Consider the following 12,460-nt stretch of genomic DNA (forward strand, 5'->3'; position numbering starts at 1 on the left):
CACGGGGAGGCTGGCCTGAGGGACCCCACGCCCGTGTCCCTGGGGCCGCTGCCTGGGAGAGCGCACCAGTTACCCCAGGCGAGGTGACCCACAGGAAGTTTGGTGACGTCGGACGGCCCAGGCCCCAGAGTGCTGTGTGTGCTGGGGGTGGAGGGTGGTCTCCGAGAGGAGCCGTCGGCGTTCCAGGGAAGGCACCCGGTCGGTCGGGGGACTCGCCGGGGCTGGGGGGTGCGCTCCACTTCTCCGAGCGCCCCCCAGGGAGACCCAGGGCGCAGGGGCAGCCCCGCGCTGGGATCCCGAGCCGCAGCGGCGGGGCAGGGCCCTCCCCAGGAGGCCGGCACCCGGGGCCCTTTGTCCTACGACAGCGTCCCGGCCGCGCCGCGCGCCCCTGTGGGCCGAATCACCGCGCGCACTCACTCACCCACGGTGACCAGCGTGTCGAAGTCCTGAAGGCGGTTGGCAGGCGGCTCCAGCGACCGCGCCTCGGGGCTGGGGCAGAGCGCGGGCGCCCAGTCCGGGGTCTCCTCTGCCACGGCCGCCTGGGCCAGCCCGGGCGCCTCCAGGGGACGCACTCAGGTCCGGGACGCCGGGCCGGGCCGGAGCGCTCGGGGAGACGGGCTTCCGGGGACGCGGCCTCGGAGGGCGGCGCGGCGGCAACAACGGAGACTCCCCATGCGCGCCATGCGGCTTGTGGAGGCCAGGACTCGGCCCACCCGGCCCGGAGCCCACAAGACGCCAATGCGCCTTCCGGTGCGCGCGCGGCCCGGCGCGGCTGACGGAGCGGCGGGGAAAATGGCTGGGCGGCGCTCACTGCACGAGCAGCAGTGGCCCCAGGTGGGAGCAGCCGCCGGCCTCGGGGGGCGGGCACGGAGCGCCGGGAGGCGACGGGGGCCGCGGCCCGGGCTTGTAGAGCGAGGTGGGAGCCCCGCACATTCCCAGTCTCGCGCCCCCTGCCTCCTGCAGCTCGGTAGCCGCGTGTGCGTTGAAGAGGCGGGCGGAAGCCTCCCGGGCGAGGCCTGGGGCTGGGGGCGTCGCCTTCGCACGCGCTCCGCCCCTGCCGCGATCCAGCCCAGGAGCCGGAGACCTGGGCGTGCCCCGCCACCGTGAGCAGGCGCGGCTCTGGGGAGGTGCTCACGCCCCCTCCGCGCCCGAGGCGTCCCTCGGGTGGCACCCAGGACGACCTCTCACCGCGACCGACCGCCCCGACCCTCTTAGGCGCAGAGGCGCACAGGTCCAGACCCGGCTACTCAGGAGGGAGGAAACATTTTACAGCCTATTCTCTCTTGTCTTTGAAGCCTGCTAGCTAAAAGCTTCATCTGCATAGTAAAACTTTGGTCTCCACCACCTCTTATCCCAACCCAGACATTCCTTTCTGTGATCCCAGGTCTTCAGATAAACTCAACCAACTGTCAACCAGAAAATGTTTAAATTCACCCATAGCCTGGAACCCCCCTTCCCCCATCCCCCCGCCCCAGCCCACCACTTCTACTTGTCTCTTTTCTGGACCAAACCAATGTATTTCTCAAATGTATTTGATTGCTGTCTCATGCCTTCCTAAAATGTATAAAACCAAACTGCACCCCAACCACCTTGGGCACCTGTTCTCAGGACCTCCTGAGGGCTGTGTAATGGGCCATGGTCAGTCGTATTTGGCTCAGAATAAATTTCTTCAAATATTTTACAGAGTTTGACTCTATTTGTTGACACCTTTTCTTAGACAGCTACTACAAGATGTTCTTCAGAAAAAGGATGGCGCAAACTGAGAACAAGTAAGACGTGGATTCAGAAAGTTAGGAGATCCGGTGGAGGAGAGAAGTGCAGTTGGTGGCCAGGGTGACAGCCATTCACCAGGTTCCATAGGCAAACAGTTCATGTTGGAGATGGGGTTCAAGAGATGCTAGACGGAGCCATCCAGGAAGAAAGAGCAGGAATGAACGGACAAAAAGTATGGGAGTTAGAAAAACTGATGAGTTGAGGGGCACATGGTAGGCCTTTTGGAGCACTGGGATAAAATAGTTTCAGGCACTAAGTAAATTGTATATAAAACGAAGGCAGCCCAGTGCAGTGGCTCATGCCTGTAATCTCAGCAACTCCAGAGGCCGGGTTGGGAGGATCACTTGAAATCAGGAGTTTGAGGCTGCAGTGAGCTATAATTGCACCACTGCACTCCAGCCTTCTAGCTTGGGTGACAGACCCTGTCTCCAAAAAATAAAAAGGCAATTACTAACTCCAGGAAAAAGGAAAGAAAGAAAACATAATCATTGTAGTCACTGGTTCATCTTTGAATATCATTGCAATGGTCATCATAATGGAAACACTGATGATTTCTTAAACCAAATATTGTGACCTAAATGTTTAAAGAATGTGGTAGGAGGGAAAGGACATTTGTGATTGGATGGAAAGGCAGGCAGGAGAGTGTCACAGTCTGAGGGGTTCTTCTTTCCTGCTGCCCCCCAGAAGCCCAATGCACTGAGAACAGCAGATGTTGCAGCAAAGAAGGAGGTTAATAATTGCAGGGACTGCTAATTGAGGAGAATAGGAGAGGTTTCTCAAATCTGTCTCCCTGAAAAGTTGGAAACTATGGTTTTTCATGGTACTTTCGTGGGCAGAAGGCTGGGGAACTGCAACAATTGATTGGCTATGGATGAAATCTCAGGGGTGTCTAAAACAGTCTTTGTGCAGGTGAGTTAGTTCCCAGGAGCGGGTATCTCAGGACCAGGTGGCATCTCTTGGTCTGCCAAAATGCTAAATCTGAAAAATATTTCAAAGACCATTGTTTAGGTTTTACAATAGTAATGTTATCTACAGGAGTAGTTTGGGAAGTTATACATCTTGTGATCCCTGGTTACATGACTCTGGTGCAGTGAACAACTTACATGAAAACACGCTAAGTGATGGCAGGTCATTGATTAACTATGCCTATTCTTTAGCAAAGGTCAAGCCCCTATGGTAATTCTAACCTTGTTTTCTGAATGTGGCTTTAATCTGCAGTCAAGGAGTGGGGTCAGTTTCCTTGCCTCAGAGTTTAACTCTCTCTCTCTCTCTGTATAAATATATATACACAATTATTATTTATTTATTTATTTATTATTTTTTGAGACACAATCTTGTTCTGTTGTGCAGGTTGGAGTGCAGTGGTGTGAGCTCGGCTCACTGCAGCCTCAACTTCCTGGGCTCAAGTGATCCTCTCACCTCAGCCTCCTGAGTAGCTGGGACTACAGGTGCACACCACCATGCCTGGTTAATTTTTGTAAATTTTTTGTTGAGAAGGGGTTTCAGTATGTTCCTGAGGCTGGTCTCCAACTCCTAGGCTCAAGCAATCCTCCTGCCTGGGTCTCCCAAGGTGCTGGGTGGCACCATACCTGGCTTCAAATTTTAACTATAAACTAACTTCCTCACACAGTTATCTTGGCTGCCACACTAGAATAAGCAAAAACAAAACAAAACAAAACAATTTAGCCTGTGAGGTTTAATGGAAAATGGAGTCAGTCACATTAGATTTCTCACATTTGTTTTTCTTTTTCTTTTTTTGATGGAGTTTTGCTGTTGTTGCCCAGGCTGGAGTGCAATGGCACGATCTCAGCTCACTGCAACCTCTGCCTCCTGGGTTCAAGTGATTCTCCTGCCTCAGCCTCCCGAGTAGCTGGGATTACAGGCACCTGCCACCATGCCCGGCTAATTTTTTTTTTTTTTAATAGAGACGGGGTTGCACCATGTTGGCCGGCTGGTTTTGAACTCCTGACCTCAAGCGATCTGCCTACCTCAGCCTCCCAAAGTGCTAGGATTACAGGCATGAGCCACCGCACCCAGCCAAGATTTCTCACATTTCTTATAATTCTGCAATCTCAGTTTCAAGACCAAATCCTCAGTAACCATAAGGCGTAAAATTGACAAATCTTGAAATTGTAGTATAAGAATATTACATAGGACCATGATTGTAAATATGAAAACAAACCTTTAATGGATTGAAATTGAATAGAGGCTGGGAATGGGACATTTTGATACAAGGAGGTTTTTTTTTAAGTACTAACTTTTTCATATTGCCTTTACAATAATCTGCTTAAACTTTAAGAACATTTGGAAAAGAAGGTGTCACAGATGTTCCATTCCAGGCAGACACGTCTTCACTTCTTTGGTTTTACTCCTCTGGAGAGATCACGGCAGAGCTTGGCACCGTATATATATACTCATGGGGCACTGATGGCAGTGGACATTTGAGTGAGGCAGTCTTTGTTTTTTACTTTTGGAGGGTGATTGTGAAGATGAAATGAAATAACCCACATGGCAATGCCCATAATTCACCAGGCACATAAACGGGGTGTCAGGAAATATTAGCTCAGCAGAGATTCTACATTCATCTTTTCCCTGAGAATGATCATGAGGGATGTTTAGTACTGAAATCAGAAAGAATCAAAACACAGGTGTATCGACCTATTCTTAGATACAGCAGAAGTGTGTTTTTCTCTGTCCTGGAACAGAAGCAGATGCAGAGATGCAAGTGTTAAAAACTGCATGGTAAAATAAATACTCCATGCGCTTGGAGTGGCCATATTTAGCAAATAAAAATTGTAATAAATTTAAATTTCAGATTACACATTTTAAAAAGTTTTAAATTTTAATTCTATTTATTCTACTTTTTAATTTTTATTCTTTGAGACAGGGTCTCACTCTGTGGCCCAGGCTGGAGTACAGTGGTGTGATTACGGCTCACTGCAGCCTCTACCTCTTTGGGCTCAGGCAATCCCCACACCTCAGCCTCCTGAGAAGTTGGACTACAGGTGCGCAGCATTTTGCTCAGCTGATTTTTGTGTTTTTGTAGAGACAGGGTTTCACCATGTTGCCTAGGCTGGTCTTGTACTCCTGGGATCAACAATCTCCACCTCAGCCTCCCAAAGTCCTAGGATTCCAGGTGTGAGCCACTGCACTTGGCCAAGTAACAGATTTTTAAGTATCAGTATGCTCCATGTCATACTGGGGGCATATGGATACTAAAAAATTATTCAGTATTTATCTGAAAATCACATTTAATTGGTGTTGTGTCTTTTATCTGGAAACCTTATAGATGGCTGAATTTGCAGCTGTCATGTCACTGTTTGTGGCTTAATGAAGGAATTCATTTGCCATTTACGAAAATTCAGTACCCAGAAGGAGAAAGGGGATGCTGTTTGGAAGAACATGATGTCACTGCCAATGCTGAATTAACTTGGTGGTCTGGAATACACAATCTGCTAACATCAGTCTCTGTTTTTGTTTTTGTTTTTGAGATGGAGTCTTTCTCAGTCGTCCAGGCTGGAGTGCAGTGGCACCATCTCCGTTCCCTGCAACCTCTGCCTCCCGGGTTTAAGCGATTCTCCTGTCTCAGTCTCCCAAGTAGCTTGGACTACAGGCGCGCACCACCATGCCCAGATACATTTTGTATGTTTAGTAGAGATGGGGTTTCACCATGTTGGCCAGGCTGAGCCTTCAGAGGGAGTGTGGCTCGGACCGCACCTTCATTTCAGACTTCTGGTCTCTAGAAATGTGAGAATGCACATTAATTGAGACGCATTCAGTGTCTCAATTTATGGTACTTTGTTAAAACAGACCTAGGAAAATAATACTCCCAATCAGAAGGACAGAACAAACAAGTGGAATTTTCAACACAACACAAAATTGGAGGTATGTACCTTTTTTAGCAGTAATTGTATATTAACTTGCTCTTCCAAAGTGGTGGTTTGGAGAACGGATAAGCCCAAGTGTCAAGGATGAAAATAATGATCAATTGAACTCCAAATGGAATATAAACCAATTTCAGCCTGTCAATATAACATGGGTAATTATTTAGTCTTCATGTTGATTTAATATTTGCTTTAATAGAATGAAAAAATATAGGTACACTCACAACTAGGGGCCCTAATCAATGATCATTTATCATGAGCATTTGATTTTCAACACATTATGAATTACATGGTGGTATAGTCAATGCAGCTCACAGTAGTGGCTTTGAATCTGCATTGCCCCTGGCCATATGACCTTCAACATATTTTGAGGTTGGGGGAACAGGAGGAATATTTTTTACGAATTTTGTGTTTGAGCCAATATGGTTGTTTTTGAAAGGGCTTTGTGACCCTCTGTGGAAATAAAGTTGATTTGTAGCTGAACTGGACAAGCTCTATCTATCTCTCGCAACTACTAGAAGTCTGGTCTTTGACCCGTGGTCAGTGGGTTTTATGAGTTGTTGCTTAAAGTCTCATACTGGGCTTGGTAATTGTAGAATAGAGTGGTTCTATGCTTTGCATGGTGGGATAAGATTTCTTTTTTAAAGTTTTTAATTTTAATTTTTAATCTTTGTAGATACATAGTAGGTGTACGTATTTATGGGGTGCATGAGTTGTTTTTGTTTTTTTTGAAACAGAGTCTGGCTCCATCACCCAGGCTGGAGTGCAGTAATGTGGTCTTGGCTCATTACAACCACTGACTCCTGGATTCAAGCGATTCTCCTGCCTCAGCCTCCTGAGTAGCTGGGACTACAGGTGTGCACCACCATGTAAGGCTAATTCTTGTATTTTTAGTAGAAATGGGGTTTCGCCATGTTGGCCAGGCTGGTCTTGAGCTCCTGACCTCAAGTAATCCACCCGCCTCGGCCTCCCAAACTGCTGGGATGACAGGCGTGAGCCACTGCACCTGACCACTAAGATATCTTTTTGTTTTGTTTTGTTTTTGAGACGGAGTGTTGCTCTGTTGCCCAGGCTGGAGTGCAGTGGCGTGATCTCGGATCACTGCAACCTCTGCCCCAGGTTCAAGCGATTCTCCTGCCTCAGCCTCCCGAGTAGCTGGGATTACAGATGCCCGCCACCATGCACGGCTAATTTTCGTATTTTTAGTAGAGACAGGGTTTCACCATGTTGGTCAGGTGCATCACCAACTGTTGGACTTGAAAGCTGTGAGCTTTTTCCGCAGGAAAACACACATCAGAATTGATTCACGATTTCCTCTCGTGTGTCCGGGGATTCCCGGGATCTCCCTGGAATCGTCTTTGCAGAGTGAAGAGGTCCTGATGGCCAGGAGGTAAAATTCGGAGGAATTCACTCAGGAGGGAGAGAGCCGTATCCTCATTTCGGGAGCTGAGAGGCAGGCCCCCTGGCCTGCTTCCCGGCTGAGACCCAGGGAAGAGCTGAAGTTAACTGGGTGCCTGTGTAGAAAGCAGCCAGCAGAGGTGGCTGCAGGCTGCCATAGGGCAGAGAAATCCGAATCAGCTGCCCCCCAGAAACTCGGGGGATACCTGGCATGCTTCCCTCATCCCCTGGGAGGCACACCTTCCCCTGCTCCCGAGCCTCAGCTGAGTGTGCACAGAGGGGCACACCTTCCCCTGCTCCCGAGCCTCAGCTGAGTGTGCACAGAGGGGCACACCTTCCCCTGCCTCCTAGGAATATGAAGACATAGTATATTTTATTTATTTATTTATTTATTTATTTATTTAATTTTTTTGAGATGGAGTATTGCTCTGTCGCCCAGGCTGGAGTGCAGTGGCGCGATCTCTGCTCACTGCAAGCTCTGCCTCCCGGGTTCACGCCATTCTCCTGCCTCAGTCTCCCAAGTAGGTGGGACTACAGGCGCCCGCCACCTCACCTGGCTAATTTTTTGTATTTTTAGTAGAGACGGGGTTTCACCATGTTAGCCAGGATGGTCTCGAACTCCTGACCTCGTGATCCACCTTCCTCAGCCTCCCAAAGTGCTGGGATGAGAGGTGTGAGCCACCGCGCCCAGCCAGTAGTTTCTTTTATGAGTTGGAATCTGCTCATTTGAAAATACATTTGTTTTTGAGATGGAGTCTCGCTGTGTTGCCCAGGCTGGAGTGCAGTGGCGCGATCTCAGCTCACTGCAACCTCCGCCTCCCAGGTTCATGCCATTCTCCTGCCTCAGCCTCCCAAGTAGCTGGGACTACAGGCACCCACCACCTCACCCAGCTAATTTTTTGTATTTTTAGTAGAGACTGGGTTTCATCGTGTTAACCAGGATGGTCTCGATCTCCTGACCTCATGATCCACCTGCCTCAGCCTCCCAAAGTGCTGGGATGAGAGGCGTGAGCCACCGCGCCCGGCCAGTAGTTTCTTTTATGAGATGGAATGTGCTCATTTGAAAATACAATTTTTTTTGCAAAAATCTTTAGAGAATACTGAGTGTATCACAAAAATTAGCCACAACACCCAGCTAATTTTTTTTATTATTATTTTTTGTAGAGATGGGGTCTTGCTGTGTTGTCCAGGCTGGTCTTGAACTCCTGAGCTCAAGGGATCCTCCCAGCCCAGCCTTCCCAAAGTGCTGGGATGACAGGCTTGAGCCACTGCACCTGGCTTCTCGGTTCTTTGTTATCTGCCTTTTTAAGTCACACTCAGGGACAGGAACACCCAGGTTTTCAGCTAGGGCTTTCGGCTGTGAACCTGCCACGTCTGCTGTGATCACAAGTAATGATTATTTCAGAAGAGAGGGACAGGGGCCTCCCTCTGATTCAGAATGTTCCCCAAAGGAGAGATAGCATCTGTGACTCATGACTAATTCTCTAGAACATGCTCTGCAGGGCTGTTTCTGCTGGGGTTTTTTTTTGGGGGGGGTGGGGGTGACAGAGTTTCACCCTTGTTGCCCAGGCTGGAGTGCAATGGTGTGACCTCCGCTCACTGCAACCTCCGCCTCCCGGGTTCAAGCAATTCTCCTGCCTCAGCCTCCCGAGTAGCTGGGATTATAGGCACGCGCCACCACGCCCAGCTAGTTTTTGTGTTTTTAGTAGAGACGGGGTTTCGCCATGTTGGCCAGGCACGTCTTGAACTCCTGACCTCAGGCAATCCACCTGCCTTGGCCTCCCAAAGTGCTGGGATTACAGACATCAGCCACTTCGGACAACCTTAAAACTCAATTTCCAGTACCCCCACTGAGGAAAAAAGACAACGTGGTCATCAGCTTGCTGTGGGGTGAGCACTGTCATCATGACCATAAACCTGAGTCCCTGGATTCTCATTTAATCACTTTTCTGACTTCTATCTTTAAACATTAGCCGGGCGTAGTGGCGGGCGCCTGTAGTCCCAGCTACTTGGGAGGCTGAGGCAGGAGAATGGCTCGAACCCGGGAGGTGGAGGTTGCAGTGAGCCGAGATCCCGCCACTGCACTCCAGCCTGTACAACAAGAGCAAAAATTCCATCTAAAAAAAAAAAGACAGATGCCCTGGAGAAATACCTACCTAAACTCCCGCCATGGGTAGAATAGAGATTTATTTTTATTTTATTTTTTCGGGGGGAGGAGGGACAGGGTCTTGCTCTGTCACCCAGATTGGAATTCAGTGGCAAGATCTTGGTTCACTGCAACCTCTGCCTCCCAAGCTCAAGCAATTCTCCTGCCTCGGCCTCCCGAGTAACTGGGATTACAGGCGCCCGCCACTACCGCCTGGCTAATTTTTATATTTTTGGTAGAGACGGGGTTTCACCGTGTTGGCCAAGCTGGTCTTGAACTTATGAGCTCAGGAGATCCACCCGCCTCGGCCTCCCAACGTGCTGGGATGACAGGCGTGAGCCACCTCGCCTATATGCACTTATTTTTATACATAGTGTATATTGTATACACTTATTTTTAAATATACACATACACAAAATATACAAAAAAAAGTTAGCTGAGTGTGGCGGTGTGTGCCTGTAATCCCAGCTACTCGGGAGGCTGAGGCAGGAGAATTGCTTGAACCCGGGAGGCGGAGCTTGCCGTGAGCCGAGATCGCGCCATTGCACTCCAGCCTGGGCAACAGAGTGAGGCTCCGTCCCAAAAAAAAAAAAAAAAGTTTTAAACTAATAGCCAGTTGGGTAAAGTGTGAAAAATGAGGTCCTATTCCAGCCAATCGAAAGTGGATGCAGCAGTAGGTTAGACGTGTCAGGTTATAAATAACTCTGTCTCCTTTGTTCGGTGTGCTCTCGTGGCTGGACAGCTATTGAGTAGCGATCATTTGTTCCTGCGTTAATTCTTTTTTTGTGTGTAGTTTTTTTTTTTTTTTTTTTTTTGAGAGGAGTCTCACTCTGTTGCCCAGGCTGGAGTGCAGTGGCGCGATCTCGGCTCACTGCAAGCTCTGCCTCCCGGGTTCATGCCATTCTCCTGCCTCAGCCTCCTGAGTAGCTGGGACTACAGGCGCCTGCCACCACGCCCGGCTAATTTTTTGTATTTTTCGTAGAGACGCGGTTTCACCGTGTTAGCCAGGATGGTCTCCATCTCCTGACCTCGTAATCCACCCATCTTGGCCTCCCAAAGTGCTGGGATTACAGGTGCGAGCCACCGCGCCTGGCTTTTTTTTTTTTTTTTTTTGTGTCGGAGTCTCGCTCTGTGGCCCAGGCTGGAGTGCAGTGGCACGATCTTGGCTTCATTTGCAACAAAGTGTAAACCTGGAAAATCTGAGACAGGTCGGGGCACAGCTTGTTTTTTTTTTGTTTTGGGTTTTTTTTGCAGGGGAAGGGGTGGTTTGGAGTCTCGCTCTGTAGTCCAGGCTGGAGTGCAGTGGCACAATCTCAGCTCACTGCCACCTCCGCCTCCCAGGTCCTGGTTCAAGCAATTCTCCTGCCTCAACCTCCCAAGTAGCTGGGATTACAGGTGCCCGCCACCATGCCCAGCTAATTTTTGCATTTTTAGTAGAGGCCGGGTTTCACCATGTTGGCCAGGCTGGTCTTGAATTCCTGACCTGAAGTGATCGACCCGCCTCGGCTTCCCAAAGTGCTGGGATGACAGGCGTGAGCTACCGCGCCTGGCCACAGCTTGGTTTTATACATTTTAGGGAGGCGGAGCTTGCAGTGAGCCGAGATCGCACTACTGCACTCCAGCCTGGGCGACAGAGCGAGACTCCGTTTCAAAAAAAAAAAAAAAAAAAGAAGTACAGGACGGGCTCAGCGCTCAGCAGCTCACACCTGTCATCCCAGCACTTTGGGAGTCCAAGGCAGGCGGATCACCTGAGGTCAGGAGTTCAAGACTACCCTGGCCAACATGGTGAAACCCTGTCTCTACTAAACATACAAAAATTAGCCAGCATGGTGGCACACGCCTGTCATCCCAGCACTTGGGAGGCCGAGGCAGATCACCTGAGGTCAGGAGTTGAGACAGCTGGCCAATATGGGAACCCGTGTCTACTAAAAATACAAAAATTAGCCAGGTGTGGTGGCAGGTGCCTGTAATCCCAGCTATTCGGGAGTCTGCGGCAGGAGAATCGCTTGAACCTGGGAGGCGGAGGTTGCGGTGAGCCAAGATCGTGCCACTGCACTCCAGCCTGGGTGACAGAGTGAGACTCTGTCTCAAAAAAAAATGATAAAAGAAAACAGAAAAAAAAGAAGTACCTGTGGTTCCACCCAGAAAGGCAGGGACAGCTCAAAGCCAGGAGGGTGTTTCCAGGTAACAGGTAGGTGGGAGACAGATGGTTGCACTGTTTTCAGTTTCTGATAACCCTTTCCGAAGGAGGAGATCAGATGTGGATCTATCTCACTGAGCAGAGGGGTGACTTTGAATACAATGGGAGGCAGGTTGGCCTGTAGCAGTTCCCAGCTTGAACTTTCCTTTTAGCTTGGCGATTTGGAAGGGGCCCAGGATATTTTCCTTCCACCCTATACGCCGTGGAATATACTACACAGCCATAAAAATGAAGGAAATAAGGTTTTGTGCAGCAACCTGGATGCAGCTGGAGGGCATTATCCTAAGAGAATTAACAAAAGAACAGAAAACCAAATACCGCAGTTTCTCACTTTATAAGTAGAAGCTGTATATGTATATGTACATGTACATGTATATGTAGACATATATATGCACTCTGTAACATTGCTAACACACACTATTAGATTGCTATCCACTATTAGCATCTATATATATATACACATACATATATATATACACATATACATATATATATATATACATGTATATACTATAAGATTGCTGGCCAGGTGCAGTGGCTCACACCTGTCATCCCAGCACTTTGGGAGGCCGAGGCGGGCAGATCACGTGGTCAGGAGATCGAGACCATCCTGGCTACCATGGTGAAACCCCGTCTCTACTAAAAATACAAAAAATTAGCCGGGCGTGGTGGCAGGCGCCTGTAGTCCCAGCTACTCGGGAGGCTGAGGCAGGAGAATGGTGTGAACCTGAGAGACGGAGCTTGCAGTGAGCCGAGATCGTGCCACTGCACTCCAGCCTGGGTGACAGAGTGAGACTCCATCTCAAAAAAAAAAAAAAAAAAAAAAAAAAAAGATGAAATGCTTTATTCTTTGTTTATAAAAAAAAAAAATCCTCTGAAAATCAGATGAGGTGGCTCAAGCCTGTCATCTTAGCACTTTGGGAGGCTGAGGCAGGTGGATCACCAGAGGTCAGGAATTTGAGACCAGCCTAGTCAAAGTGGTGAAACCCTGTCTCTACTAAAAATGCAAAAATTAGCCGGGTGTGGTGGTGCATGCCTATAGTCTCAGCTACTCAGGAG

General features: G+C 49.1%; 1 pseudogene; it reads right to left on the bottom strand.

The window, feature by feature from the left end:
- Positions 1-413: 413 nt before the first annotated feature.
- LOC115833351 lies at positions 414-7,268 on the bottom strand (annotated as a pseudogene).
- Between the last annotated feature and the right edge of the window lie 5,192 nt (positions 7,269-12,460).

The sequence above is a fragment of the Nomascus leucogenys genome, chromosome X, assembly GCF_006542625.1.
Source record: "Nomascus leucogenys isolate Asia chromosome X, Asia_NLE_v1, whole genome shotgun sequence".
NCBI classification, from domain to species: Eukaryota; Metazoa; Chordata; class Mammalia; order Primates; family Hylobatidae; genus Nomascus; species Nomascus leucogenys.